Raw genomic sequence first — 10,631 nt, 5'->3', positions numbered from 1 at the left:
AGTTAATGTGTGAGAGTTACAGTAGAAATCACGCACGCACGCACGCACGCACGCACGCACACACACACACACCTACACGTAACATTGCAATTTGTCTTTTGGGGTCATGGAATAGGAGAGGCCTTCAAAGTAGAACAGTATGTCCAACACTGTCGACACATGCACTTGAGTTGCAGTGGATAGGATCCTCCCTCTTTTTATTGTTGCTGTTTTAACAGTCCACTGCTACATAAATAATATGCTACATAAATAATATACATCATATCCTATATTAGCTGTTATTTATAACACATCTACAAAACCCAAAACCAGTGAAGTTGGCACGTTGTGTATATCGTAAATAAAAACAGAATACAATGATTTGCAAATCCTTTTCAACCTATATTCAATTGAATAGACTGCAAAGACAAGATATTTAATGTTCGAACTGAGAAACTTCATTTTTTTTGCAAATAATCATTAACTTTGAATTTAATGGCAGCAACACATTGCAAAAAAGTTGGCACAGGGGCATTTTTACCACTGTGTTACATGGCCTTTCCTTTTAACAACACTCAGTAAACGTTTGGGAACTGAGGAGACCAATTTTTGAAGCTTTTCAGGTGGAATTCTTTCCCATTCTTGCTTGATGTACAGCTTAAGTTGTTCAACAGTCCGAGGTCTCTGTTGTGGTATTTTAGGCTTCATATTGCACCACACCATTTCAATGGGAGACAGGTCTGAACTACAGGCAGGCCAGTCTAGTACCCGCACTCTTTTACTTCTTGCTGAAATAAGCAGGGGCGTCCATGATAACGTTGCTTGGATGGCAACATATGTTGCTCCAAAACCTGTATGTACCTTTCAGCATTAATGGTGCCTTCACAGATGTGTAACTTACCCATGCCTTGGGCACTAATACAGCCCCATACCATCACAGATGCTGGCTTTTGAACTTTGCGCCTAGAACAATCTGGATGGTTCTTTTTCTCTTTGTTCCAGAGGACACGAGATCCACAGTTTCCAAAAAAATTTTGAAATGTGGACTTGTCAGACCACAGAACACTTTTCCACTTTGCATCAGTCCGTCTTAGATGAGGTCGGGCCCAGCGAAGCCGGCGGCGTTTCTGGGTGTTGTTGATAAATGGCTTTGGCTTTGCAAAGTATCAATCAATCAATGTTTATTTATATAGCCCTAAATCACAAGTGTCTCAAAGGGCTAGAGTTTTAACTTGCACTTACAGATGTAGCGACAAACTGTAGTTACTGACAGTGGTTTTCTGAAGTGTTCCTCAATCCCATGTGGTGATATCCTTTACACCCTGATGTCGGTTTTTGATGCAGTACCGCCTGACGGATCAAAGGTCACGAGGTTTTCAGGCTTGCTGCTTACGTGCAGTGATTTCTCCACATTCTCTGAACCTTTTGATGATATTATGGACCGTAGCTGGTGAAATCCCTAAATTCCTTGAAAAACTGGTTGAGAAATGTTGTTCTTAAACTGTTCGCTCACGCATTTGTTCACAAAGTGGTGACCCTCGCCCCATGCTTGTTTGTGAATGACTGAGCATTTCATGGAAGCTGCTTGTATACCCAATCATGGCACCCACCTGTTCCCAATTAACCTGTTCACCTGTGGGATGTTCCAAATAAATGTTTGTCTTTTTTTGCCACTTGTGCCAGCTTTTTTGAACCATGTTGCAGGCATCAAATTCCAAATGAGCTAATATTTGCAAAAAATAACAAAGTTGCTCAGTTCGAACGTTAAGTATCTGGTCTTCGCAGTCTATTCAATTGAATATAGGTTGAAGAGGATTTGCAAATCATTGTATTCTGTTTTTATTTACGATTTACACAACGTGCCAACTTCACTTTTTTGTAAGTTCAAATGTGCCTTCTTGTTTTCTTACATAATTGGATGAATTAATCTAGGTTTTCATCAAATTAGGTCCGCCCACATTATTTTTCCTCCCTTTATTATAGCTGATGATGGTGTTTCAGAGAAGATGGAGGACCACGCAAAAAGGTTAAAAACAGGAGCAGGAGGGAAGCGGAGGAGGTGGCTGCTACACAAAGCAAAGGTGAGTGACGGCTTGTTGACTTTTACAATATGCTGAGAATTTAGCGGGCCTCAAATTGGATTCCCTCATCATTAAATCCCAAGTGTGCTATGCTGAGGGGTCGCCAGTGGGCCACCCGTGTCTGATGTTTGACCCCCTTCAGCCCCGCTTACACATTTCTTTACACCTGAACTTTGTATTCAGCAATTGCTTTTTAAAGACTATCTTACGCACAATTACCTCCACATATTACAATATCAACTCAGGATGATGCAATCACAGGCAGTGTACAGTATATTGATTATTATTATTTTATATTTCATATTTATTTTGCTTTTGTATGTTGTCTATCTGTGTTGGCCCTGTGATGAGGTGGCGACTTGTCCAGGGTGTACCCCGCCTTCCGCCCGAATGCAGGTGGGATAGGCTCCAGCCCCCCGCGACCCTAGGAGGGACAAGTGGTAGAAAATGGATTGATGGATGTTTTTTTTCTTTAGTGGATTTGAGGATTTTGAACACATATGAATCCAAAACATTGTTCTTGCACTCGCTCTTATTATCAACATTTTAGTGCCTATATTGCTGATTAACTGTAGGAAAAATCATATGGTTATACTCCCATTTAGTGTGACCTCTATTTTTAATCTTACATTTAAAGTACCAAATATACTGTATTTTTCAGACTGCAAGGCCCTACTTTTTCCTGAGCTTTTTAACCTTGCGGCTTATACAAAGGTGCGGCTAATCTATGGATTTTCCTTTGCTAACGGCCACAATGTTTAAGATACAACAACCGACACAGGGACTGAAACGGTGTGTCATTGTTTGTGCTATGGCACCATCTTTTTGATCGAGTTCGCTCACTGCAGGTGTTGCCGGTTAAAAGTCTACAGTATTTCCTTCTGTTTTGTGCCTTGAACCGGAAGTATAAGTGCCATTCCATCTACTAGTGATCCACAGCGTTCTAGTCTTATGGTTTCTTCATTCATCACTCCAAGTAACGTTTGTAAGTTTTACAATATAACTAAAACAATTCGTACCTACTACCCCGTCACATGTTTGATAGTAGTGTTTTCATGCAAATTTGCACATGCTATCCTAATGTAATCAAGCTTATGTCGTTAGCATTAGTTAATATGCTAACACGTTTACAAGGGTCTTGCGTTAGTATTTTTAACTTACAATGACCTTCTTTTTGTATTGTTTTATTTTCACAAATTCCTCAGTAAAGTCACAAAAACGTCAACGTGGAGTTATTGAATCTGGTTAGCTGTAAAAAAGATACCTTCCACAGCTAGTAAGTAAGTAAAGTAGATAGATAGGTATTGTTGTCATTGCACAAGTACACTGAAACTTTGTTTTCAGCACAAACCCGTTCAAGATTAGACAAACAAACAGTGCACAGGGTTACAGAACAGGAACGCTGATGGGTCGCCACAAGGCGCCCTGTAAAAGATGGGGAAAAAGGTAAAAAGCTGGGGAAGGATGAGTAAAAAATTACAATCTAGACTAGGCTCCTAAGGGGGCCCAGTCTGGAGTGGGAAAAAACCTCCATAGCAAAGCACATTTACATATTACAACGTACATCTCGAGATGCTGCCAGCCGTCCATCACCCCGAGGGAGCTTCTCCATGATGTGATCCATCTTGCGTAAAGTACCAATGATTGTCACACACACACTAGGTGTGGCGAAATTATTCTCTGCATTTGACCCATCAGTCTTGATCACCCCCTGTGAGGTGAGGGGAGCAGCGGGCAGCAGCGGTGGCCACGCCCGGGAATCATTTTTGGTGATTTAACCCCCAATTCCAACCCTTGATGCTGAGTGCCAAGCAGGGAGGTAATGGGTCCCATTTTTATAGTCTTTGGTATGACTCGGCCGGGGTTTGAACTCACAACCTACCGATCTCAGGGCGGACACTGGGTCCATGACGATGACTTTTGTTTGGTTTGATCAGCTGTTTTACTGCAGTGTCACAGGCACCATTTAGAAATATACAAGGTATTTAAATAAACATTTACAAAATCTTTCTGTGTAACTAAGTCATTTCCCAATATAAATATCTGCGGCTTATAGTCGTGCGGCTAATACCTGGGGGAAAAAAATTCCTTCAAAAATTTAGTGGGTACGGCTTACATACCGGTCGCTCTATAGTCCCAAAAATACGGTAGTTCCTTGCCTTATACAACTAAATAAGGGTTTTACCATCCAAACACTAATGGAATTAAAAAGGGCCCCAGGACGCAGTCTTACGGCACACCGTTAGCACAGTATTGATCATTCTAATATGCAACATTCTTCATTTACATACAATACCTTTTAAGATAACTTCCTTAAATCTGATTATAGCAGGAATTAGTGGACCTAGTGGGTTTTTTTGATGGACAGCAACCCTCCCTCCCCTCCATATGGTCCTCGCCCCCTCACGCCCCTTCTTTGTCGCTGTTTATTGACGAGCTTCCCCTTCCTGTTTGTGGTACTAAGAGGCTGAAATTAGATCTGCATCGGCGAGGATCACAGATAAATCGGGCAGCAGATCGGTCCTAACTCAATCTGGAGGACGAGGAGGAAGGGGGTGGTGGTTCATGATCCACTCCACGAGGACGGCGGACGCATGGATGACTTGTTAAATTCAGTGAACAATCAACATGAGACGAGTGATTAGGGTGCTGCATACGATGAAAAGTTCCATACAAGAAAAGGAGTGCAGCGCTACCCGCATGATGCGAATCGGCCACGCCCCTTTCTAGTCCCGGGGGGAGGATCCCAATCTTTTCACTGTCCCGCTTTGAACCTAAGCCAATCCCTGACAGTTGATACTGTGGCTGAACATGACACTCGTCACATCGCTGTCACTGCACAAATCTGGAGCAGATTAGGAAGACAAAAATGAGTATGGGAATAGACGTAGTGCTCCCTTCTTCTTGGTTCAAATCTGTCCGGGAAGTCATGTCCCATTAATGGGAAGAACTAACCCTCAGGGTTAGCAAGTTCCTCCGTCACATTTAGGTATGAACCATCACTTAAAGGGGTCATATTATGACTTTCTACATTCAAGACACTTCCTTGTGGTCTACATAACGTGTAACCCTGGTGCTTTGGTCAAAATTGTGCAAGAGGGTTCACTCTGTGCATCGCTCTCAGCAAACGCACAGTGACTGCTGGTTTACACAAACAGAAAGCACGGACAAAGCCTCGCTAGTCGCTACTCTCTAGTAACAAGCAGTGCGAGGTAGCACAAATTAGGAGCAAAAAAGCCAAAACTCTGGTTTGGGGAATATTTCTGCTTCAAACCAGTGAGCAACACGAACAAAAGTGTTGTTGGAAAGTGACGCAACAGTAAAAACATCAAAATAAAACACCTGGCCTAGTTTTTCCAACTGGGGAAAAAAACTGCTCTTCAAGATATTCAGTATCTATGGAAGTGCATTTTTATTGTTTATTTACCTTTTTAGTATAATTCAAAGTTATTGACCTTCCAATTAAATGGTTAAAAAAATAACATTATTATTATTATTATTATTATTATTATTATTATTATTATTATTATTATGTATTAAGACTGCATTAGTGCTTAATTTGGTCTCAAAATAATGCTGACAATAATATTGTATAATTTGTGGGACAATATATCGTTCAGCAAAATGTATGATAGGCCAAAGGCCAAACATTAGAAAAAAATATCATGTCCCTTACACTTTGCCTCTGACCAAGCAGGCTTCACTACACCTCTTAAAATAAAGCTCAGCCAACTATCTGTCAATCAGCGACAGATGTGGGATTATTTTATTTTTCTTCATTTAATAGGCAGAGCGAGCATGAATTTTCTGTTAAATGTGAATGTAATGTTAGCAATATGCTCAGGCTTTTAGAAAATGTATTTATATATATATATATATAAAAATAAATAAATGGTTTTCACTTCCCAGGTGTCATAGTTTTGATGCCTTCAGTGACAAACTACAATGTAATTAGTCATGAAAATACACACACATATACAGTATGTACAGGTATATATATGTATGTATGTATGTATGTATGTATGTATGTATGTATGTATGTATGTATGTATGTATGTATGTATGTATATATGCATTTATGCATATATTTATATATGTATGTATATATGTGTATATATATATATATATATATATATATGTATATATATATGTATGTGTGTGTATATATATATATATATATATATATATATATACACACACACACATATACTGCATACAGGTGTATATATATATACACATATATTTACGTATGTATGCATGTATGTGTATGTACAGTATGTATATGTATATATACAGAATATGTATACAGTATATGTAGTGTATGTAATTTGTAAATACATTTTTGAAACCTATGATTCGATTTAGAATAGGAATGAATAAGACTTGTGATTTGTATGTGAATCTTTTTTTTTGTGTGCCCCCCCCTACTAATAGCAAATCATGGTAATGTGGTTAAGGATGATTAAAATCAAATATCCCTCTAACTACATGTTATGTTTTTTTGTACATAGTCCACCAACCTCGGGTGAAAGTAATGATACAGGTGGGCTCCAGCATCGTTATCAAAGGACGGCAATGGGAGCCTCCCTGAATTAAACCGGGATACACCTTTCTCTTCCATGTCGTGTTTGCAAGAGGAATCTGTCCAGAGAACACACTCCTTGCGTGTGTTAACAGACCCAACAGTTTAGGGAGTGCCTTTGGCCGTCCTTGTAGTACTTAAAAGTATTTGTTTCACTAGTAATTTGCCCCCTCCTTGCCGTGTGCTTTGCATGCACCACATGCAGACATGTTACAGCGCAGTGCGCCTCAGGTCTGTGCCCCCCGCCCCGCCCCATGTCTGTCAACACACACATCGGAAAATACTTGAACCATACCTTGCTTGCAATCTTTTCCTAAGTACCATTAAGTGTGTGTTTGTTTATTAGTGGGAAAAACTATCTATGTTGATGATATTTTGTACAGTATGTGGGCGGGGCGTGAGCCAAGGAAGTACACGTTCTATTTCGTTGAGGTTCTAGATAAAGGTGCGGATACATCCTCCAAGGCCTATACAGTCACCCTCTGTGGTTTGACTTGACTGTATGTATCACAGTGTAAGCAAACTTTCTTTCATAGTTTACTGTTACGTTTGACCCACATCGGTCATATTGGCTTGAAACTTCTCACACAGCCCAATGCACTCTACAGAACCCACATTGTAACTTTACGGTGTTTTGCTAATTTGTCATGAAATTTAGTGTGCACCTTCAGGAGGCGGACAAGCACATGTGTGTAAAATATGAAATTGAAAAACATGGCCACCATCAAGCAAAGCGTATTTGGAACTTTGCAACTATCCATCCATCCATCCATCCATCCATCCATCCATCCATCTATTTTCTACCGCTTGTCCCTTTTTGGGGTCGCGGGGGGTGCTGGAGCCTATCTCAGTTGTATCTGGGCGGAAGGCGGGGTACACCCTGGACAAGTCGCCACCTCATCACAGGGCCAACACAGATAGACGGACAACATTCACACTCTCACATTCACACACAATTTAGTGTTGCCAATCAACCTATCCCCAGGTGCATGTTGCGCGCCAAATGTAGAGGTTGCCCTCTAGTGGGTTCTTCAGGCCACCACACACTGCCAGGAGAGCCAGGAATTCAGGGTATAACACTGTTTTATTTTCATAAATGTCCAGAGGCTTTTGCTTTCCAGCAAACTGTCTTTCTCTCCTGCTTCCGCTCAGCAGCACCTCCAACTCCAACTACTCGTCTCCTCCCGGCTGCTGCTAATAAAGGCGACAGGTGATTAGATAACAAGGCCCACTTGGGCCATCTATGCACCTGTCGCTGTCTTCGAGGCCGGTCCTGGCACACCCCGTTCCGCGGCAGGACCGCAGGCCACGCCCCCCTAATTTTCTATTATTTATTATTTGTCTAGTCATTACATAACATTAAGGATTGAAAATCACGGGCATTGCCGCTTACGTGCAGTGATTTTTCCAGATTCTCTGAACCTTTTGATGATATTATGGACCGTAGATGGTGAAATCCCTAAATTCCTTGCAAAAGCTCATTGAGAAATGTTGTTCTTAAACTGTTCAACAATTTGCTCACACATTTCATAGAAGCTGCTTTTATACCCAATCATGGCACCCACCTGTTCCCAATTAGCCTATTCACCTGTGGGATGTTCCAAACAAGTGTTTGATGAGCATTCCTCAACTTTCTCAGTCTTTTTTGCTACTTGTGCCAGCTTTTTTTTAAACATGTTGCAGGCATCAAATTCCAAATGACCTAATATTTGCAAAAAACAACGTTTTTCAGTTCGATCTAGAGATGTCCGATAATGGCATTTTTGCCGATATTGTCCAACCCTTAATTACCGATTCCGATATCAACCGATACCGATGTATACAGTCGTGGAATTAACACATTATTATGCCTAATTTTGTTGTGATGCCCCGCTGGATGCATTTAACAATGTAACAAGGTTTTCCAAAATAAGAGAACAACTTCAACTCAAGTTATGGAAAAAAAAAGTGCCAACATGGCACTGCCATATTTATTATTGAAGTCACAAAGTGTATTATTTTTTTTAACATGCCTCAAAACAGCAGCTTGGAATTTGGGACATGCTCTCCCTGAGATAATCCTGATACCCACTACAACTATGGGAAATACTATACTTTGACTTTCACAAAGTGTATTATTTTTTTTTTTTTTCAAACATGCCTCAAAACAACAGCTACAAAAACAATGGAGGCACACAGCTTCAGTCCAGAGTATACCAGAGTAATACAGTAAACAATAACATAGTCCTCTTTTAGTGCAAGACTGCCTGGCATACTGTATATCAGGGAATTATAAACTGGGCTCACATCCATCTTCCGCTTGTATTCATCGTGTATATCCTTATGATTCTTGAAGAGGTGGGAGATCAAATTGCTCGTATTAGAGGACAACGTCTTGGTTCCTCCTCGCATAACCTACTCTTTGCAGTCATTGCAAATTGCCAGTTTTTTATCCGTCAGAGACACTTTAAAATAATCCCAAACCATAGACATGGTGTCGTTAGTCAGTCACCTAGCTCGCAGGCTTGTTAGCCACGGCTACAGCACCGGCAACAACACACTCTTGTTGTTGTTATGCTGCGCTTGCGGCGGTTTGATGAGTTCATCAAGCGACGCCAGTAAATCTCTCATGCTGCAGTCGTCAACTCCTTTGTTGTGTGTGGGAGAGGGGATAGGGGAGGGGCTGCTGACTGGGAGACGCATCTGCTCTGTACTTCCCCCTACGTCTGTGTTTTACCGGATATGTACCGCTCCGTACAGCTGCGTTTTAAAAAGTCATTCATTTTACTTTTTGAAACCGATACCGATAATTTCCGATATTACATTTTAAGCATTTATCGACAATATCGGCCTGACGATATTATCGGACCTCTCTAGTTTAAACGTTAAGTATCTTGTCTTTGCAGTTTATTCAATCGAATATAGGTTGAGAAGGATTTGCAAAACATTGTATTCTGTTTTTATTTACAATTTACACAATGTGCCAACTTCACTGGTTTTGGGTTTTGTACAATGCTGACCTAGCAAAGAGGCAGCATTTACAATACATTCCGGAAGATGTTGAAGTGTGATGCTAATCTCTCATCCTCATTTTGCAACAAAAACTACCACTACATATTGGTTGTAACTGTTCACAAAATGATCGTCCCGTGCGGGGAGGGTACATGTTTTGGAACATAAAATAAGGTTTTTAAGCGCAAAACATACACCGAGAATGTCTGCAACCGGTGGTATGTACTTTTAAGTCTGCATGGTTTAAAATGAGTAAAACATCCAGACAGTATTTGTTTCCCAACTTTTGTTAAAATCCTGTGTGCTTTTTAAGGGTAAAGTTACAAGGAACACTTAAAACATTGATGGCAAATTCCTAACATCCGCAAATTCAAGCATTTTAGTTTGCAACAAAAGCATAAAAAGGTATATGAAAAAGTTCCGGTCTAATAGGGTGCTCTTCTTCACAAGAGATGTTGGCACCTGTCGAACAGAGCTTTCTTTATTTACCGACAGCCTTTATTTCCTGTGATATTAATGTCGGTAGTACATTGAAAGCACTAACACAAGAAGCGCTGCAGGCTTTTTGTCTTTCTTGGACGTCTAGACCGATGTGGGAAAGCTTGTGTGTCACGCTGCAGCGCTCCATTCGATCCCCCTTTACCTCACTCCTTTATTTAGAGACCATATCTCTGTAATATCAACATCATCCTCACTTTACACTTACCTTGGACACTTGTCCTTGACTGGCCTCAAGGCAAGTCAGACCTTGAAATGATAACAGCGTACGGTATACCGATACTAATAAATGAAAAACGGTACTATACTGCTTCTGAATAATACCGGTTCCCTTTTTTAAATGTTTTTCTGACCGGGCATGACGGCATGCCGTCGTCCCGTCGTGAAATTGCTGGTTTTTCGAGCAGAGGAGCATGGTCGGCAACGCACACGCACAGAGCACTTATAAGCAGACATGCTATGTCGACAGAAAGGGGAGAATGGACGAATTTTGGCTTATA

At 40.8% G+C, this 10,631-nt stretch overlaps 1 long non-coding RNA gene across 1 annotated transcript in view; it reads left to right on the top strand.

Annotated features, from left to right (window-relative positions):
• Positions 1-1,961: 1,961 nt before the first annotated feature.
• The window catches only part of LOC133655491 (uncharacterized), a 92,678-nt gene continuing 84,008 nt past the window's right edge, over positions 1,962-10,631 (top strand). Inside the window, exon 1 of the long non-coding RNA XR_009827005.1 lies at positions 1,962-2,060. This is a non-coding gene — a long non-coding RNA (uncharacterized LOC133655491). The remainder of the gene's footprint in view (positions 2,061-10,631) is intronic.

This window comes from Entelurus aequoreus, linkage group LG08 (genome assembly GCF_033978785.1).
Source record: "Entelurus aequoreus isolate RoL-2023_Sb linkage group LG08, RoL_Eaeq_v1.1, whole genome shotgun sequence".
Lineage (NCBI taxonomy): Eukaryota > Metazoa > Chordata > Actinopteri > Syngnathiformes > Syngnathidae > Entelurus > Entelurus aequoreus.
This window is presented reverse-complemented; position numbering and strand designations above follow the sequence as displayed.